We start from the raw sequence: 10,616 nt of genomic DNA on the forward strand, positions 1-10,616 counted from the left end.
TATAGACTGTGATTTAAGAGGATGTGTGTGCATGCATTTGTTAAGGAAAAAAATACATATAACCATACAAGGCTTAAAAACTCAAAATGCTACTACATTGCATTTTATTTTCAGCGTTACACACGCACATATATATAAATACGTTTATATTGTTTTAACACCGTCGTCCATGATACTATGTCCTTGACCAAACTGCTGTGGCTCAATAGTCAAAGAAGTCAATCATTACATGACAGGACTAACAAATCGAAAGGGGAACATGGCACAAAGTGAATCAAACATCTAGAACCCTACGATCAGGATGTGATGTCACAGCCGCCACATTAGCAGTAAAGGTTGATGGTCAGCCAGAGTTAATGAGTGACAGATGATTTGGTCAACAGCGGACAAGCCATTGCCTCATTTAGCGTGAGGTAAAGGAGACTTGGGGGAATGGGAGAAGTTTCCACTTGCTTATTTTTAGGACCTTCAACCACAAGAATAATATCACAACTATTTTGGAGGCAAAACTGCTGTGGAAGCAGTTGCCCATTTTTTAACCCCAAAACAGCTGACATTACGATTTAACCACTTACAAGCTGACATGCTGATTTATATGGAAATAAAGAAATATGTATTTATTTTCCAGTGAAAGTGATGTCACGTAACATTTTTGATGTTACCAGAACACTTAGGTACAGTCAGGGTTGGAAATTCTAGGCTAGGGCCTGGCATTTTCACTGGATTTCCCAAAACTGAGGAGAATAATACTCCCTACTACTACTGTTGTTTTAATAGGTCCCTCAAAGCTTTTTAAAACCTACCTCCACAAATTAGAAAAACCCAATCAATCTCCGTGTTTGTATTAAGTCCACGTACCTTTCTGTTATCACTTAGCTCCTGTTTTATCACTAGGTAAACAACAAATACTAAATGTCAACCAGCGCTAGTTATGTCATGCCATCTTGCCTGCAGCCGATGTATGTCAGCCAGCAGAAACTATGTCAAATACCAGGGAACCTTCCCTCCTCACATTCCTCACATTAAAATTTACAGTTGAGTTGACTTTCACAGTCTTAAAGCGGCATATAATGAGAGAGTACAGAATTCATGTTTCGTTTTCTAGACCACAGGAAAAACTGGTAACCCCAAAGTGGAAACAAAAAGCTGAAAAATCATCTTAGGGGCCAGATTTGGTTCACGTTGGATAATAGCAGTTTATTTAAACAGAGCAGATTATTGTACGACAATTCATAATTGATTTTATATATTTCCAGGCTATATATTGTATAATATCCCGGATAGACATTTCAAGCATTTGTACAGTTAATCTGTCTTTTTGTAGTTTCAAACAGTTTAAGATTTTCAACCGTCCCCCAACGTGTATCACTATCAAATATTATAATGTAGACTATAAAGATATATGAGAAGAAGAAGAGGGAAAAAGGGAAAGAGCTCTTGTTGTGTTGTTGGAATGTTTTCACAGACTGTCTTATCACAGATGCCCTTTAAAGCTGAATGCAGATGTTTTATATGGTTGCAAGCCAATAGACCCAATAAATCTCCATGACACACAGTCTAGACTATTTTATGATACATCGCTTGGAGACATGCTGCTGCCCATTGTTTGCGACATTAGCAAGCAGAAGTAGCGTGTAAACAACACAAACAATTTAAGAAATGAATGAATGGGGCTCATCATAGTATGTCATATATCTGATATGATATTTACATTACACAATAATTGACAATAAACAAATGCTAAGCCTTGGGATCGCATGCATATAAGTGTTGTTACGACATAATGACTGAGGATGTCTTCATCTAATGTCTCCTGGCTGTTTGCTCTGGTTTGACCCCCCACCGATTTCTAAACAAATATTTGGATCTTTAGCTGGATGTTATGAGCTAACGCTTCAAAAGTAGCTGAAAATTGAATTGCTTACATTTGGTCATTGCAGACCTACTGTGTGTATCCTATGTTTTATGTAAAGGTGGATAACCTATGTTTAGTCATTTTGTATCAGAGGAAAGCCAGAGGACTATATAAGATGGCGGCTGTGTATTTCAGACTCGACACACTCCATGAGCAGACCCCATAATTCACCTTACACACCAGTGCCATAATATTCACATTCCAACACACAACATGACACAGGGCTAACGTTTATGTAACTACCACACTTACTGTATATGGGCTACTGTATCTCCAACACATAGTCAGACACATACTTTGGACTGGGGCATCTGTTAAACTGAATTGCACATCTGGCTTTGTTGAAATTCAGATAAAATTCAAAGGAAGAGCGTGTCACAAGATGCCAAGTCGTTGATTGAGTCACGATCCGCTACCACATGATGTAGAAATTGATAAACTTCGGTAGAAATCAGCTAACAGCATACATGTACTCAATGATTCTCTACTCAAGATGTAATTGATGTAAAGCAAATTACCAAATGCCCATGGAAAGTACAACTTCTGTGGCTTTATCCCCTGCTTCTACTGAGCCCTAAAAATCATTATATACCGAACATGCAGGTCTTTTTTGCCTTGACTTTGAGTTGTCAATAGATTCCAGGACTTATTGCTATGAATCCATACAGACTACAGCTGTTGTCTATCCTCAAACTTTTACGTTTAAAGAGGAAAGAAGGTAAAAAATTGATTATCAATATTTTAGAAACAGTATTCCTAGTGGCATAATCAATACTTTTGCTTTTGTCAATATTAATTTGAAGCCATGCTTTGAAGCCTCTTTAAAAACACTTTTAAACTGACAGACAATATCCATGAAGTTGGAATTTTACAATTCCATGAAAACTAGGCACTAGTGAATAATCAGCACAAATGCAGCAGCGGAGGAAATGCTCATATTTCCTCAAAAATGCTGGCTCCTACCTCTGATTCATTTAGAGGTAGGAGCCAGCGGTCATTTACAACTTTCATCAGACATTCCCTGTTGGAAAAAGATTTTCTCGTACAATTTGTTTACGTCTACATCTATTGCTTCTCACGAAACATATTAAATATCTCTTTAACTCTTTTTTCATTTGATACCGGTTTTGGCACCTTTCATGTGAACCAACACATCTTCCAGGAGTCTGAAAGGCCTTGGGTGCTGAAAATTTGCCATTGCTCCACTTTTTGAGTTTCTGGTGTGGTTTGACAGGTTGTGGTAGTTTTAAGCAACAGTTTTGTTCTACTGGCCTTGAATAATCCATAATTAAACATAATTTTAACTCTTCAAGAGCCGTAGCTCATTTGACAGCATGAATAGAAACAAATCCCGATGATTAAAATGGCATTAATGTGTGAAATTGATGGAGTTCAACTACAAAGCCTTTTGCCGCATCTTACAAAAAAACTGAAAAGACAACTACAGTTACCTTTGATGTGCTCTGAGATGAAGTGCGGTGTGAGTTTAGCAGTACATACAACACAATATGTAACCTCTGTATCAGCAGCCCAGCCGGGATAAGACACTGAGTGTGCAGCTGCTTGTTTTGACTATATGACTGAATGATCCAAAGGCACAACACTTAGCTATGGTTTGTTACTTTGTCTCTATCAAAAGCCACTGACTCGCTCACAGTAGACACACAGAACAGTGTGCACGCTGGTTATCTGTCAGCTGACAAGGGTTAGCACTCTAACAGTAAGATAACTGAGGAACAAGCGATAGGTTTCAAGGTTTTTTGGTTCACACTGCGTCCTCTCCGCTTCTAGGTTGGGATTTATATGATCCAAGTTGATCTGCTCAGGTTAAACTTCACCAAACGCGAGAGGAACATGAGATCACATACTAACATGCAAATAGATACATATTGTTTCAAGGGCATGGTCACACCCACAGGAATTTAGCCTAATTTGCCTCCTGTTCACTTCTGATCTGTGTGAGCAAGAGACGAATAAAACATTTGCTCCCCGTGGTGAAGCAATTACGCAGCATGGCTCTGCGTCTATTCGCCTGCATTTGCGTATGTGTAACTTAGACCAGGTGATGCAAATTAAGTGTAATTTCCATTGCGACCAAACTGGCCTGTGTTGTGGTTGCACGTTAAAAGAATGGATAAAATGATGCATTTTCTTGTGATGTGAGAGATGGAGGAAGGTTATATCATTCAGTGATTATCAGTGTGGCACAAAATAATGGATAAAAGTTAGCATATAAAGGAATAACTTTGAGGGAATGCACTTTAAACAAATTAAACAAGCGATATAGATTACGTTAAGTAGGAAGGTTTTATGGTGCTGGTAGTTTTTTTTTTCTAACTTTGCAGTAATCAATCCCAGCTGCTTCCTCTGTTTCCATATCCTCTGTTTTTATATTTAGCGCCCAGAGGAGAGCGGTAAACATCTTTAATAACTTATAATATCATTGTATATGCAACACATCCCACTCTTTTCCCGGTTGTGCACAAGCAATTGCTAAAGAGAATAGAACTTTTTGGTGTCCAACAAACCCAATAATCAACTTATCATTTATGAAATTTTAGTTCATTGCAACACAACATGGTGATGTCAACTCTTGAGTACTCTTTCTTTTTTATCATTCATGAGGAGCCTTCTCGCCCTTTGACCTACTTTTATTCTCATCCTGCTTTCAGGAGTCAAGTTTGGTGGTTATCTGGTGTCAGGTGGTTTTCACTGAGACAGGAATATGGTGGTGAGTCATTGGTTTGTGCAAAGAGGTGGCAAGGCGGGTTTTGTGAAAAGAGAAGTAGTCTAGAGTCCTTGGTAATCCATAGTACAATTATGCTGATCCGTGCAAAGCCTCACTCACCTAGAGAGAAAATCAGACGGAACATTTTTAAGCTAAAAATGCTGAAGATAAATGGCAGAGTGGAGACGCAGGGTATAGACAATTCAAGCAGGGGTGCACACGGAGAGGAACACACAAGGATTCCTGTTGTCATATTTGATTTGTGTTGAATATACAGACAGAGAACAGATTGTTTTAAAACGGGATGTGTGGGTGGAAACAAACATGGGATACACATCACTCATCCACCACCGGGAGAACATTTGAGACGACTTATGTTCGGGGGAGATGACTCTGAAATCACATGTCCTGTCAAACAGTCAGGAGGATGTGAGGGTGAAACGCCTTACCCCGCATAGCTGCAGCTGTACAGTGATTGACAGTAATAGTGTGGTGTGCATTTAGACTTGCTGTAGGTTACACAGGTTTTCAGGGTCACAGGGATCGCAGCATTCAAAGGTCGTATACAGGCCGCAAAACTGCTTTGTTACATAACAGATAATAAGCAGCCATGGGAGAATGTATGGCTAACTATATGGGGAATGTATGGAAGAACATCAAGTTTGTGTGTGGGGCTGTTTGGTGGAAGTCCCCCTTTAAAGGACGAGGCTGACTTTATGGATATTTTTCAAATTGTCAGCAATATTTTAGTTCCTCTGTTATACTTTATGTCTTCCCTAACAGTTCACCTACATTGCAGTCGAACTAAATAAGATATTAGTCTCTACGTAGCTTAGCATTCCAGTCTCTTGTGTCTTAGTAAGCATTGCATAATACTCATAAATGTTCCAGGCACACACTGGAACCACTATGTAGGAACCACGCTCACAGAAATGTATTTACCACACACTAGCGGAAATATTTTGTCAACTTGAATTCAGATATCCCATGACTAGTTTCATGTGGCAACAAATAACTCATATAACTTACAATCAAGCACATGCCTCCCCCCTGACTGCAATCCACTTCATACTGGCCCTGGCCAGAGTCTGTTATAGCCAAAAGAGGTAGAATACCAATGAGTGGTGTGACACAGCTAACAAGCTATGATAACGTCTCCATTTCGGAGCTTTTGCTCCCTAGAAGGTCAGCACTGTCAAGATTCTTAATTCTGGTGATTCCAAATTCACCAGGTCGAGGTCAGTATAAACAGTCGAGTGGAATTACTTCTCCAAGCCACTGATGAAAAGCTGGAATGACCTGAAACACGTGTTTACTTACACCCCAGTATTTCTCAAACCTTGACCAAAGTGTTTGTGTTGCTCAGTGGTTTATTATTTTCATGTTTAATTATTAACGTTTAGTTTTTTCCCATTATCTTACCCCATAGTATTTTAAAGCCATTTTCACACATGAACTCAATGAGGTCCAGACTTTTTCTCGAGTTTCTCTGCTCAGGCACGTTCACACACAGAAATCCTCTGAGTGTTCAGGTGAGGGGTGATGCAGCAGGAAGAGGCAGGGCGTAACGTATTCATCCTGCTGTATGAGGGGTTCATATTCCAGTTTACATCGACAATGACGCCAGCCTATAACAAAAGCTCTCTTGATGTCTTTGATCATCAAGATGATCCGTCTCATGTTAGAAATGTAATCGACTCAACCACAAGCTTGGGATGAATACTGGAGAGGATATCTTGCTGTAGGGGAGATTTGCATTCTCACAGTTTACACGTTGAGCATCTCACTTTGGTCCTTTACTTGCCAAGAGCCACCTCCACTAATGTTAACTTTTGTTTTGCCTCTATTTCTATCTGCGCTTTTCTTCTTCGTGAGTTAGCATAACTGATCGCCCCATCTCATCACTCGGGAGCGATTATTGGATTTATTTTGTAAACATAACAATGGCTCGCACACGTGGGACCTTTAAAAAAAACCATTTAAAATATTGGTGATTCATCAGGCTGCAAATACACACATGATAATTAACGTCAGTTGATAGGATATATTAGCAAATTGTTTGACTTACTGACAATAAGAGAATAAAGACTATGTGTGCATTTGTGTGTACGTGTGTGTGTGTTGTCGCTAAACTCAGATTGGCATTGGACTTTAGCGGAGTGGTGGAAACTAATCTGTGGGAAACTTGTGGAGAAGGGCGGTGATGTCTGCAGTCTCAAAGGTAAACGTGACTCCACACCATGCTTCTCTCTTTCTCTCTCTCTCTCTCTCTCTCACACACACACACACAGACACACACAGCATACGTGCAGCTTTACACATAGTCTCCTCACAGCTCACAGGCCACAACCATGCTCTCATACTGACACCAGACCTGGATGATAGGACTCTGTTTGTCTCTATGGTGACGAGTAACACTGTGGGAACTGTTGGGCTTCTCTTTATATACAGTTTTGTCCAAACGTCCATCACTCACAGTAGATGCAGGCGCTCTCCCCTCTGGGTGTGTTCACTACAACATGTGTCACTGTTTTAGGTGTGCTCACTGGCACAGCATCACAAACCTCTGACTACACATGTCATTAATGATGGGTGCACATGATTACACCAAATAAAGCTGCCAATGTAGCCAGCTCATCAAAAAACTAGACATCACATGGCTGCAGGGTGTCGACCTACAGCCGCAGTGTCGTGTAACACGAGGCATGTTTTTCTAGAACTAGCCATTAGAATATGGATCCACTGTGACAATACGCAGATACAAGAAAACACTATTACACCACCAAGTCAGGTTGGCTCCATGGTGACGCCGTCTGCAGCCTCAGCAGAAAACCAGATTCATCAGACCAGGCTACGGTTTCTGTCCCCGTGTGTCCAGTGTCAGTGAATCTGCGTCATTGCAGCCTCTTTAATTTCCCCTCTTAGCTGACTAGAGTGGAACCTGACGTGGTCTCTGCTCCTGCAGCACCATCCGCCTCAATGTTGGACGAGATGAAGAGGGGTTATCTGAGTTGCTGCAGCTTTTCTGTCAGCTCCAACCACACTGGCCATTCTCCCTTGACCTCTCCCATCAGCACAGAGCTGCTGCTCACTGAAAGCTCTTCGTTTGGGCTCCACTCTGAGAATAATAAATAATAACTATAGAGATGGTTCTCACTGACAATCTCTGATCAGCAGTTTCAGATTTATTCTGACAGACAATAATGCTATTGATTCCCATTATTCCCCATGACTAATAGGAGTACCGATGTTACCTAACAGTCTGTTGTGTAATAGAGAACTGCCAGGAAAACTCAGGTGTTAACTACAGGTTTAAGGGAGAAACTCAGTCATGTGTTGTCTCATTTAGACGTCATGCAGACATTAAACTCAGAAACAGTCACACCAACACAGACTCATAATATCGACAACAGGGTGCTTCTTCAGACATCTCTGCAAAAACAATCTTGTGCTAATAGCTGATCAGACAAAACATCTTTTATTCTCATAATCACTTGATAATTCAGTAATCGATAATAATCACATCAAGACTCCAGGTTTGGACTTTGCACCTGGCAGAGAAACAGTCTGGTACAGAACTCCGTGTGAAACCTGCAGCTTGGTGGGTTTTGTTACGTTTGGACAGAGCTGTTTGCTCCGTCTTGTTTTGAGCCTTCATTCTTCTTTATTCTACACAAAGCCGGCTGCTGGCTGTATCCTCATGTATTCGTGTGCAGTCGATCTTCTCATCTGACTCTTGGCAAGAGAGCAAACATGTGTTTCCTAAACTGTGCAATAATTGCTTTAGAACCAACAGAGTGCAGGCGTTTTGCCTTGACCTGAGGGCCGTTCAGAGGGGGAGTTTTGTAAAATCAGGCGATAGGAGTTAGTGATATCGATCAGTTCAATCAACAGATACAGTCAGTTTGCTATGCGAGAGAGAAATATGTAAATTATAATCTTTACATACTCCCTCTTTAGATATGGAGCGGCGTCCTGGTCTATTAGCATGTACCAGAGCGGTGGTGCACAACGGTCCAACCACTCGACAACAACTTGAACTTGAACTCAGATGTCATGATGATGTGAAACCACACACTCCTCCACCTCTGAAGCACGCCAGGCCCAAAGTCCAAAAATCCTTCAACAGATTCCAAGAGGGGTAAAGGGGAATGATACTTTAAAGCTCTTTTCTCACACACACACACACACAGAGTGGATGGTCAAAACAGCTTGACTATGACGCCGTACTTGAATAACGTCATTAACAACATTCCTGGAATGTATAAACATAAGAGAGGACTCCCCAGACTAATAACAAAAAGTGAATTGTGCGCCAACAGTATTTCCATCTCAGAAGCTACATATCATAAGTATTACTTTGATTAGTAATTGAATTAACTCATATGAGAGAATTAATATAACAAATTCAAATTCTTCATACACTGGCAATTATTTATCTCACACACAATAAGATACAAGTAACCGAGAGAAAATTCCTTTTTTTGTGTTTGACAATTCAGGGATCAGTGACTTTAAAAAGTAGCAAAAAGGAACTAAAACTGTACATGAACATTCTATTCTATCCAAGAGCAAAGCTATCTATATTCACTAATAGTCAATATCATTCTGTAGGTTAGACTCCTATAGAAATGTGAGGACAAAAATAAAGTAGAGCATTTTACATGGGAATTAAATGCTCACCATTACCAAATGGATAAACAACCCAATACTACAGGCTATAAACATAGAGGTTGTGGAGGCACTTGATTCAATAATAGAAATTTCATTTTAGCATTTTGCCCATTGACTCTTTAATGTAATAATTTATATACATTTTTTTAATGGTTGTTATTTTTCAGCCAATCACAAATCATATTCTGAGCATGTACAGCTCCTATGTAACTAACTCCTATATAACCTCTCGGAGACGTCACCAATGAAAACCCACTTGCCCCACGGCCGATCTTGATATTTACTCTGGCGCCTCTAAATGGATAACGTCTAACATCTACAACTTGTTGGAAAATTGATTTATGAATATGATTCTGTCTCATTTTAAGATAAGTAGTGAATGGGTTTTTAAACCTGTGGATTTGAAATAAAAGTGATAAAATTAAATCAATTCATAACACAGGATTTAAAATAAAAACCAACAGACTAAAAGAGGCCAAAAGAGCTCCACAGATCTAGATCAAGTATTGTGATGAATTTGTTTTACAGTGTAAAAACAATAGTAAGAGTGTCTAGCTGCTGCAGCGCTATGAGACAAATGCTAACTTTTTATTTACACGTTTATTCCATTCATCGACCGAACACAAAATCTCAAATCTTGAACAAAAAGGAGCAGAAAGAACAAGAATCTTATTTCATCTGCCCGTTTCACAAGACATTCATTAGGAAAGCAAAAAAAAAAAAAAATCAATAAGCTCAAATGACAATGTGAACTGAGCTTTACTGAACTTTGAATAAACAGGTTAGCAGCTTTTTGTCCTGGTGCAGGTCTTTACTTGCAGCAGCTCAATTCTTCAAGTCACTTTTACAGTTTTCAGGAAGAGAAGCCGCTACCATCATTACCACAGTCCAAGTAAGCAGATCCCCAGAATTCATCCTGGAGGGTCTTTAACGTTTCTGCAGAGATTCATGACAATGTGACCAACCATTGTTGAGACACACTGTTCTTCAATCAAAACCTCTTGGCACCGGGAACCTCTAGAAAATGTCTCTGAAAAACAATCAGCTGTTCAGGTGATGGACCAACAGACTGACCAATAAAGCCATCATGACAGCCATGTTGACTACAAGCACTGTTTGCTGGCTCACCAACAGTTGGCTTGAATTCATTTCCTGACTCAACAAAGTCAAGGAGCCTATAACTTTGTTCATTAGAGTAATTTATCTTCGATATATCCTCGTCTCGCAGTAGGAACTGGACATTATGTTTACTTCAATACCAGAGTTAAAGTATTAATGACCTATTAAAGATGAGAAAAG

Source organism: Paralichthys olivaceus, chromosome 23 (genome assembly GCF_024713975.1).
Source record: "Paralichthys olivaceus isolate ysfri-2021 chromosome 23, ASM2471397v2, whole genome shotgun sequence".
NCBI classification, from domain to species: Eukaryota; Metazoa; Chordata; class Actinopteri; order Pleuronectiformes; family Paralichthyidae; genus Paralichthys; species Paralichthys olivaceus.